The sequence below is a fragment of the Pelodiscus sinensis genome, chromosome 6, assembly GCF_052426305.1.
Source record: "Pelodiscus sinensis isolate ZL-2025 chromosome 6, ASM5242630v1, whole genome shotgun sequence".
Taxonomy (NCBI): Eukaryota; Metazoa; Chordata; order Testudines; family Trionychidae; genus Pelodiscus; species Pelodiscus sinensis.
Window position 1 is genome coordinate 20140442 of NC_143057.1, and position 11165 is coordinate 20151606.

Below are 11165 nucleotides of genomic sequence, written 5' to 3' on the forward strand. Positions count from 1 at the left end.
ATCCTTTTTTCTAATAAATGTCCAAACATAGTAGCTCCACCAGGTAGCAATTACAGATGTAAAATCCTGTTCCATTGGTTAATTGGTTAAATGTTAATTTAACCAGTTAACCTATTAAACAGGTGGGAAGATGGGGGGACTGCTCCAGCTCAGCTGGGCTGGAACGTCCTCCCCCACCCCTCACTGCAGCTGGGCTGGAGCTGCCCTGTCATGGTAACTGTAATTGGTGACCCTCACCCATTAAGGGTGAGACAGGTTAACCAGTTAACTGATTAACCATTAACATCTCTAGCAGCAACAGTAAGTTTATTAATGTAGATAAGGCTTTAGGTAGTCACTAATATTTAAACCGCTGTTTCATTGAGATTTGCTCACTGGAAAGAAGTATGCTCAATTAGATGGGGGGGAGGGTGTATTAGCCTGGGACTCTGGACATGGAGTTTCAGTTCCCTGCTCCTGGGTAATCTTAGGGAAGTCACTTAGTCTCTGTATCACAAGTCATTTAGTTCCCCTTCTGTAAGATAAGGATAATAGAATTTTCCTATCAAACAGGGTTGTTGTGCTCACTACTCAGCTAATGTGTGTGATAGAAACACCTTATTTAGAGAGACAGTAGCTCTAAATGACATGGAGTCTGACTTTCATAGTGCTAAGTGCTTACAAATCCAGCTGAAGTTAGACACATGTGCATGATCAGTAGGTCTAGAAAATCAAGCTCAAAGTGGTTAAAATATTGATGGTCCAAGATGCCTTCTCTACACAGAGGCTACGTCTACACTGGCACCCTTTTCCAGAAATGCTTAAAACGGAACAGTTTTCCGTTATAAGTATTTCCGGAAAAAGCGCGTCTACATTGGCAGGATGCTTTTCTGGAAAAGCACTTTTTCCGGAAACGCGTCCGTGGCCAATGTAGACGCGCTTTTCCACAAAAAAGCCCCAATCGTCATTTTCGCGATCAGGGCTTTTTTGCGGAAAAGACTACTGTGCTGTCTATACTGGCCCTTTTCCGGAACAGTTTTTCCGGAAAAGGATTTCTGCCCGAACGGGAGCAGCATAGTTTTTCCGGAAAAACCATGACGATTTTACATTAGATCGTCATTGCTTTTCCGGAAAAGCAAGCAGCCAGCGTAGACAGCTGGCAAGTTATTCCAGAAAAGCAGCTGCTTTTCCGGAATAAGTGGCCAGTGTAGACGCAGCCAGAAAGTGTGTCTTGACCAGCAGTGGGAAATAATTTTTGATGGGGGCCAGTCCAAGATTTTGGTGGCTCAAGCTGATGTACCAGAGCTAGCTTTAATTTCACTGGTGCAGGTCCAAGAACAGTGAAGCTAGGGCTGCACCAGCCCCCACAGAACCCTGGGCATTACTCATGGAGTTAGCTTGTGCTATCATTCCTTCACTAGTACCAGTGCCAGACTTGGCAGGGTAAGGTTAACTAAAGTACATGCTTATGCAGCCAGAGCTGCAGTGGTACCCTATGACTGCAACCTAGACAAACACTGATACTCCCATTATTGCCACCACGAGTGAGAATCTTTTCAGGAAAAAAAGGCTAGGATGGGCAAGAATGGGTAGATCCTCATACACAGAGGTTTGTGGTGAACTCTCTTGAGGTGCCATGTGCTTTTTGTCAGTTCCCACTTACTTAAGATCAGATGCCTATGGCCATATACACAGCTGCCTGCACTGCAGTCAAGTCAGTGAAGTCTCAGAAACTGATAATATGGCCTTTGTCACAGCATAAACCAAGACAAGGAATTCTGCTTTAGAATAGAGAAGGTCGCACAGTAATAACAGGAGACTGACTGTGCCTTCGCTGCCCTTTTTCTGTAGCCGTCTTACATCCTTTTCCTTCACAAAAGAGGATGGATTATACAGAACTCATTCTTACAAGTGGGCACCCCAAATTTTCAATAATTATTAAGGCAAATACACCTTCAGGCTCATAAATGCCTTGATTTATTCACTACATTCTTATTTGGTTATCTTTGGATGTCCTGCTAAAGTGCCCATGTTTTACATTTGATCCAAGATTCCCAGAATAAGGTTGGTTCATTCAGTTTTCCCAACTTTTTCCATCAAATGTATTCGGTTATCAGCATATATCCTACCACACAGAGCCCTCCTGGGAAAGGAGCCATTTTGGCATACCATTAACAACAGCACACCCATATTCACAAACCACCGGTTGCCAATACAGGCAGTCCCCGGGTTACGTACAAGATAGGGACTGTAGGTTTGTTCTTAAGTTGAATCTGTATGTAAGTCGGAACTGGCGTCCAGATTCAGCCGCTGCTGAAACTGACCGCCAGTTCTGACTTACATACAGAATCAACTTAAGAACCCCAGGCGTCCCCAAGTCAGCTGCTGCTGAAACTGATCAGCAGCTCATTCCAGGAAGCCGGGGCAGAGCAACTCTGCCTCGGGCTTCCTGTAGTCAGCGCTGGTCAGTTTCAGCAGAAGCTGACTTGGGGACGCCTGGGGCAGAGCAGCTGGGGTGCTGCTGGGTTGCTCCAGTAGCGCCGCTCCTCAGCGCTACTGGACCAACCCAACAGCACCCCATCGTCTCTGTCCCAGGCGTCCTGATTCAGCCGCTGCTGAAACTGACCAGCAGCGGCTGAATCAGGATGCCTGGGGCAGAGCAGCTGGGGTGCTGCCGGGTTGGTCCAATAGCGCCTAGAGCGGGGCTGCGGGACCAACCGGCAGTGCCCCAGCTGCTCTGCCACAAGCGTCTGGAGAAAAGCCTAGTCTGCTGGGAGGGGGGGGGGCGTACTAGCTGCGTCCCCCACCCCAGCAGACCAGGAAGACACGGGCGGCGGACCGAGGCGCACCACGGTCCCGCCACCTGGTCCTCCGCGGCTTTGCTCCCTGTCTCCCTGGTGTGCCAGGGAGACGGGGAGCAAAGCCTCTGAGGACACCAGCAGCGGGACAGCCGCGGGGCGTCTGGGCTGTCCCGCTGCCGGCTTCCTCGAGGCTTTGCAAAGCCTCTGCAGACCAGGGAGACACGGAGAAAGCCCCGGAGTACACGGGCAGGAGGACCGCGAGGTCCCGCAGTCCGTGTCCTCTGGGGGAGCCCCATTCGTAACTGCGGATCTGACGTAAGTGGGATCCGCGTAAATCGGGGACTGCCTGTACAAGAAAACAAGAGACGCGCCTAAGCCATAAATCCAGCTCCAGACCTTGAATCACCCCAAATTTGAGAGTATTTTGATTTCAAATTTTAATTTGACCCCAGTGACAACTGGAACATTTGTAAAATGTGGATCTAAAACAAGAATCAGTTTATGAACTCCTCTCAAAGTTTGGAAAGCAGGAAGGAGGGTCAGTGACGTGTGGTGGATCATCTTTAGAGAAAGCTAGTGCTCTTTTGTGCAACAGCAAAGCCCTCTTCACCTTATCCCTTTGCCTCTGAAGTCACTGAACATATAGTTTAAAAACATGGAAAAGACCTGTTGTAGAGTGAATAAGAACAAAAAGTGCAGTTAAAATTCCAATGCAAACGACCTCTCGGTTGCAGAAAAACCTGGGGGAGCTGAAAAATAGCCAAGAGTTATGAGAAAAGAGTGAGGGACTCCGACTCCAGCACAGAGCCTGTTGTGGAGGCGTATTATTTTAGTGCTAATTGACCCTTCCTGCACTTGCCACAGCAACCTCAGCATTTGTTACATTTATGTTAAAGAACTTCGCTGGCAGTGGCCACTGCTTCCAGTTTTTGCTGAGAAGCAGCCCTTTCCCCTGACTGATTCATCTGGGGTTTATAAAGGGCATATTCTCTTTTGAGTGAATGTGTTTCTACAATGTGATTAACTGCTGCAGTTTCATTCGGGGCATTCCAGGTGAACTCACCAGCATGTGGCAGAAAAGTGAGTTGGCAGCTGAGAAGCAGTATTTGGTATTAACATCAGGAGCGTCACTGCTAGTGCTGGATTCGTTCAGTAAATTGTCCAGGCATTGTGTGCTGGTTCCACTTGCGTGGAATGACACAGGGGACAAGTTGTTAGGGCTGCCCTGGTTTGCCACATGAGTGAACTTTTTAATATGACTTCAAGGGTGAGATTCACTATGACTTCTGAAACCAAACCTCAGTGTGGTAACAGTTTGTGAAATACATTGTGGGATCAATGGCTCACTCATTTCACGAAAAAACCTGTGGTCTTGTGTACGTAGAAAAGGTATATTAGTATAGCTAAAGCAATACAACCCCACTCCTCAAAAATGTGGTCACAGTTATATCATTGTAAACAAGCTTATATTGGTGTAGCTTAGTTCTATGCAGGACAGGGAACAATTGCACCTGTAGAAATCAACAAGTGCTAGCAGGTCATTGTTGATGGGGTTTATAATAATAACATTCATTATTTATTAATCAAAAGCACTGAATACAGCTTTACTTCCTTCACTGAAATGTTCAGTATTGTTTTGCCTGCCTTACATTGGAAAAAAGGACAGCATGAAAATGTTCCACTCTTGAGGGAGAGAGGGGATTTATTTTATTATTTTTTGTTTTGTTCTTCACTTTCTGATTAGGAACGGTTTTACATCACACTAGTGAAAAACTTTTCCAATATTCACCTGCCTTGAATTGAATGCATTTTATAAATTCTTTCAGAACTGTATTGAAAAACAGCCTTTATATTTTGAGCTCCGTAGCTTCTTTAAGCTTCTGGGCTCCTGCTGCAGTGCTATTTAGTACGATTTTTAGCAGTTCTCATCCATAAACCACAGAGTGATTCCTGTATCCGCCAATAAGCCCTATATTTTTGGTGCAGTCTTAAAACAGAGAAAGCACACCGGAGCTTAAATAGAAGTTATGTTAAGGTTCTAACAGAAGCTCAAAATTCCTAGCAAGTGGTCTTTCCAAAGGTCTGCACAATGTTATGTAAGCAGTACATGAAGGAAACTTTATGTGCAAATCTTGTACTGACCACTCTGCACTTTCAATTTTAAATCCAGAGCAGCTGAGTGTCCTTGCTTTTGTGGGTGTATCTTGGCCCTTGAACATTGATATCACACACAGTATAAAAACAGAGGTGTATTGTTTATTTAGATACCTCAGCTGATTGAGTCTGGTCCTTCTCACCAGGAATAAAAAAGCCCCCAAAAGACCAACATCATTTCACTGTTCTTTGATGCTTGTCTTGAGTATGTCACTCTTTTTTTTAAAACCAGCTCTAATATCTCTTCCTATTCAGCCCCCGTCATCCCTCCCTTGTCTAATCCTTAGTCAAGCATAACATGGCCAGCTGGTTATAGCCCTGCAGCAAACAATGGTGCCAGACTCTGCCTAATGATGTTCTGCCAGTGCCTGCCATGATTCCTTGTGTCTGCTTAGTTGGAAGTTGCAGCCCTTCCTCCTACCCATATTTAACTGTTGTATTTAGAAAGGATTAAAATCTGTGAATTGGTATAAAAAAAGTCATTGTAGGTCAACATTGTCTCTTTGAAAAAGCCTGTGTCTGCTTCCCAGACTGACCGTCTGGGACACTATATGGCACTAAATCAACCACAAGGACAAAAAGGCAAAACAGGGAAAAACAGTTAAATTAGAAAAGGGAGATCTTTTCCAGCAGCTGATTTCCAGGGACCTTCAGCTATCAGAAAAAGTGGTGGGAGTGGGTGGGCAGTGGGAAAACTCTTAAATGTGAATTAATCTTTCTTTCTTTCTTTCTTTGTCAACCCAATGACCATAATATAAAGAAAAAATGTGATTTATAAAAAAAATTGAATTCCAATGAGCGGAATAGCTATTCCACATTTCTTGATACATTTCTACCAATGCTAGATATGTAAGCGGAACAACATCATTCGCTGAGATTTCAGGTATAGTGTATGAGATAGGTGTGAGCTCCCTGGCAAGACTGACGATTTGGTCAAGTGGGACCCTCAGATGTCAGAATATGTGAAAGTCTGTGTTCTGCAAAAGACGGTTAGCGATGTAATTATATCATATTGTGATAATGAAATCATTTCTAAAGTTAAATCGTTTTATATCTGAAGGACTGGGGTGGTTGGTACCCATTAATTTTAAAGGGTTTATCAGAAGAGTTCATTGAGCCATTGGCATATTTAAGAAAACTTGGAATGTTAGGGAAGTTTCAGAGGACTGGGAAAAAGCTGAATGCTCCAATATTTAAGAGTGAATGAGATGCTGTCAGTAACTATAGGCCAGTTAGGTTTACATTGATCCTGGACACTATTATGTAAATAGTTCAATCAATAAAGAATTAAAGGTTAGTAACTAAATTAATGCCAATAAACATGGCCTTATGGAAAATGGGTCTTGTCCAAGAAACTCAATGTCAGTTTTTGATAGATTCCATGCTTGATTGACAAAGGTTGTCATAGTATTCAGACATCTTTGAAGAATATTCATCACAAATTTCAAAATCAATACAGCATATTAAATAGATTAAGAAGTGGTAGATCACGAAAACTAATTGTAAATGGCAAAACATTATTCAGAGAAGTTTCTATTGGGGACACACAGGGATCTGTTCTTGGCCCAAAGTTTATCAGTATCTTTCTAAATGACGTGAAAGAAAATACAACATCAGTTCAGGTACCGTTTTCAGATGACACAAATTGGTGAGTGATAAATATTGGTAGATCAGTTCTCTAGAGTGATGTGGACCATCCTGCAAACTGGTCTCCCTTGAACATCATGTATTTCCATAATACAGCTATGCATGAAGCCATGCATCCAGGAACAAAAAAGGTTGGTCATACTTACAGGAGGGGAGACTGTATTTTGGACAACAGTGCATGAAAGGGAGTTAGATATCATGGTAGATAAATAAATGAGGAGGAGCTTCTAATCAGTGCAATGTGATGGCTAAGAGGAAAGCAGGATTCTTGGGTGTATAAGCAGGGAAATATCAAGTAAAAGCAAGGAGGTGGCTGGCAACTGGTGTGTCTGCACTGATTTGAATCTCAAATGTAGACTATTGTGATGCTTGAAACTGCAGTAAGCTCACCAGTTGCAAATCACAACTTTCTGTGTCTGTATTTGGGATTTACTCTGATGTTGCTGTACTGGTTGCTAGACACTAATGACTAAATAGGGAACTAATCCTAAATATAGATAGGAACTTAGTTTGAGTTTGTGAAAAGCTAATACAAACCAATGGATTTTTCCTGCAAGATGGTTCAATTCAGAAAGGAAAAAAAGTTCTCCTAGTGACAAAGTGGCTTATTAGAAATAAAAGAAATACTGAATAGCTGGCTTCTTAATAGTGCATACCCTTTACATGTTGCATGTATACCTAACTGCACCCACTCAGTAATGCCCCACTCAGCTTGGCCCGATCATGGGAGATGTAGTGCAATCTGGAAAGAAGCCCAGACCGTACAATGGGGACCTACAGGAGGTGCACAACAGCTCCCATGAGGCACTATGGCAATTTGGGTAAATAGAATTTAATGCTGAACTAACTCAAAACAAAATGGTTTGGTTCAGTTCAACAAAGCTGAATCTTTTGATTTGGGTGAAACCAACCTGAAACAAAATATTTAGCTTAGATTTTTCTGACAAAAAATTATCAGCAGAAATAAAATTTTTGCAGGAAAAATTTCCATTTTGTAGAAATGGCATTTTATTTTGCCAAATCATTGCTATGGAAAATGCATGACCAGTTCAACTATATATGTTCGCATTACAGTCTGTTTCTCCTCTTCTCCGTTTCCATTATTTTCATTGCTTCTTTGCATTTGTTTTTCATTCTGCTTCCTTCCTGTTCTGTTTCACCCTAGTTTTTCCATTGGATTTTTTACTCTTTCCCTTTTTTTTTTTTAAAGGTTTCTCCGAAGAGGCACAGGAACTCGATAATTTTCAAATCTGAGTAAATCTTTCAATTCATGATGTGCAAGAGACACTTTAATACAGTGTTGGCATAAGTAGCATGCCTGCAGGGGGTTGAAACAGAAACATCTTCCTGTAAATAATTATGTTAATGACACAAAGGAACCTGTAAGCCTTGTATTTCTGTTTGGGAGTGTACAGTGGTGATGCATAGAGCTGGCTAGAGAATCTAAAAATGGCCTGAGGGAAGGAGGAAGGCAGCTTTAAATAGAGAAACTGATCTGCTTCCAAAGTTCAGTCAGAGAAGAGACATCTCTGTTCATCCGTGTTTATATATGTATACCACACAAGAACTCCTTTGATTGTGGAGGGGCCAGTCAAATCATGTTAAGTAAGCTCATCTGCTGGAAAGTTGCCATGTAGAAAAATGTTTCACTTTTGCACCTGGATAAGTCTGTTAAATCAGTGTTCTTCACACTTGTATGGAACAAAGAAATTGTTTACCACTTTCTCAGGTGTGAGGCAGAATATGCCCAATCATGAGGTCCTTTCAGCATTCTTACTCCATTTTTACTCAGGCAAACTCCAACTGAAGTCAATTTGATCAGTTCTTATCAGTGGGAATTTGCCTTAAGCTAGAATGTAATAAACACAGAGTAAGAGCTTCAGAATTTGGCCCACTGCATTTAACATTTCATTGTGGTTTCTAATCTCTAATTATATGGAAAATTCCAAGGGGGCTTGAATCTCTCATCGGGTGATTTAATGAACTTTCCTAAAATCAACCATTGTATTTATCTATCTTGAGCACTCAAGAATAAGACTATTTTGTCTCAACTTTTGTTAGTTTAGGAGTCTTCTGTGACTTTCACTTTATTTCATCTCATTTTCCCTGCCTCAGCAATCTGAGAACAGAAGAACTTCAGTGCCATATGGATGGCACAGATGCTAAATTATTCTGTCTGTTTGCAAAATCAACTAATCTTACATTCCTTGACTATCCCGAAAATGATCGTCTTACAAATAGGGTGGTTCATTTTTTACCTAGGTAAAAATTAAAAATTACTCTATTATCATATTAAACTAGATGTTATTGGCCAAGCAGAAGAAGGCTGGCTTGAAGACACTTCAAAAAAACAACTAACATTTGAATACTGATTTTTGGTTTTTTTTTTATCATGTCATTGTTCAGGAAGCAGTATTATATAATACATAGACCATAGGAGTAGGGATTTGTTCTATTCCTCCTTTCTTGGGTAGCCTGAGGTAAGCCAGTTAACTTTGCTATGCTTCAGTTTACATATTGCTAAAATAATAATAATGTTTTATTATTGTGTAAAGTGCTTTGAGATACTCAGGTGAAAAGTGCTATGTAAGTGCAGTATTATTATTAATTGTTTTGCACTAATATTCAAAAGCAGTTTTTCTGCAAACCGTGCTACTGAGTAGGTGGAATACAGTGTGATGTAGTGAGTAGGGAAGGCCGCTCACTGACCCCGGAAGAGGAAGAATCCCTCTCTGAACTCAGGTGGGCTGAGATGGAACCTGCCCCTTTAAGTCCACAAAGGCCTAGGGGTGTAGGACAGGAAGTATAAAAGCTCAGCCCAGAAACTCAGCAGGGAGGCTGCCCCACTCCACTGAGCTCTCCGGCCTAAGCCCTGGAGACCTGGCCAAGGCGGACAATTGGCCCAGTCTACCTGGTCTCGTCTCCAAAGAGGAGATTGTCTGGACCTCGTCCCCACCTGTGGAGCACCCGGACCCTGTGGACCTGAGGCTGATGAGGAGTCAGATACCAGTGGAAGGGGAGTCCGGAAGTGGCCCAGGGAAAGCAGATGTTGGGCAGGTAGACCTAATAACTGTAACTAGGGTCAGCATGCTTCTGATTGGATTCTCCACTGACCCCAATGGCCACTGCTAGGGCCCTGGACCAGGACGTGGTGGAGTAGGGATGGTCTGTGTCCCCACTGCCACCCCACGTACTGGGTGGTCATCTCCCCCTCTCCATTTGTGCCAAACTACTGTTTGTTTGCCTGCCCCACTCTGAACCAGGGCCTGGGCTAAACTGACTTTGAGAACTGTTTGTTTGCCTGCCCCGCCCTCTGGCCCCCTGGTCTTAAAGGGGCCTCCGGACTAGTAAGTATAGGCTTGAGCACCAGTCAGGGGCACAGGACTAAGCGAGACCTCTTACAATTGATAATTCTTTATATACCTAATGTTTGGCTGTTTAATTCCATCCAGATGAATACTCAAAAGTTTAGATGCTTGCTTTCTTCTTCATGAATGCAAAGCACGCCTGGACATTTCATGGGAGTGTTTTTATGAGGTTTGGTTGAGAATTTGGCTGAAAGTTCAGGACAATTCTTATTTGATCTGAATTGTCTGCCACAGTTCTAGAATTACTTGTGTTTAATTCTGACAATTTAAAAAAAATTTACTTAGACTATTATATTGGACCAGTGTCCAAAACCTGAAGATTTTCCCAAATCTTCCAAATTCATTTGCATATCCAAAGATCTCGTCACTGAAGAACCAATATAAACTTTGCTTTTCTTCCTATTGCATTCTTATCCATTCATATCTCTGATTTTCCTAGGTTGAGTTTCAAGCAGTCAAATCTTATCTAAACACTGTCAAGTCATAATTTTTCATTTTAAGCATGAGAGTAGTTCTACTGAGTTGATTATAAATAATATGTACATTGTTTTCAATAGGAACTACTTACATTCTTGACATTAAGCACATACTGAAGTACTTGGCTAAATGTTATAGAGATCTGTGTTATCGCCATGGACTCCTAGGGTTAGAAGGGTCATTTAGTCTCACCCCCCTGCCAAGATGCAGGAGTAGTTGTGTGATTTCTCTAAACCATTCAAGACAGATGCCTTTCTTGCTGAATACCTCTTCGCTCACTCTTTTAACTGACAATATGCATAGTGAGTAGATTGTATTAAGAAACTGAAGCTGGAGAAACACCAGATGAAAGGCCACTTGGTGCATGTAACCAAGAACTATCTGAGGGGGTGTTCATCCACACCAGTCCTGCAGGGTGCACACTAGGTTAGCAGGGCTACTTACAAGCCCAGGCTGCAGGTGGAGGTGACCTAGGGGTCAATAATGTATAACTAAAGATTAAGCTCAGCTGGGCAGGAACAATCAGAGCTTCTATAAAGCTAAGAAGCTGAGAAGAGAAGGTGGCTGCCAGCAGAGCCACCCCTAAGGGGTTGCAAGGCTGGGGGCAACCTCCTTTTCTGCCCCCACTGCACTCTGCCTCTTCCTGTCCCCATTGCACCTCTTCCTCAAAGTGCCCTCCCCCAAATGATGTGATCTGGGGGATTATTGGGGACTTGGTGCGGGGCAGCAGCAGGGTTGG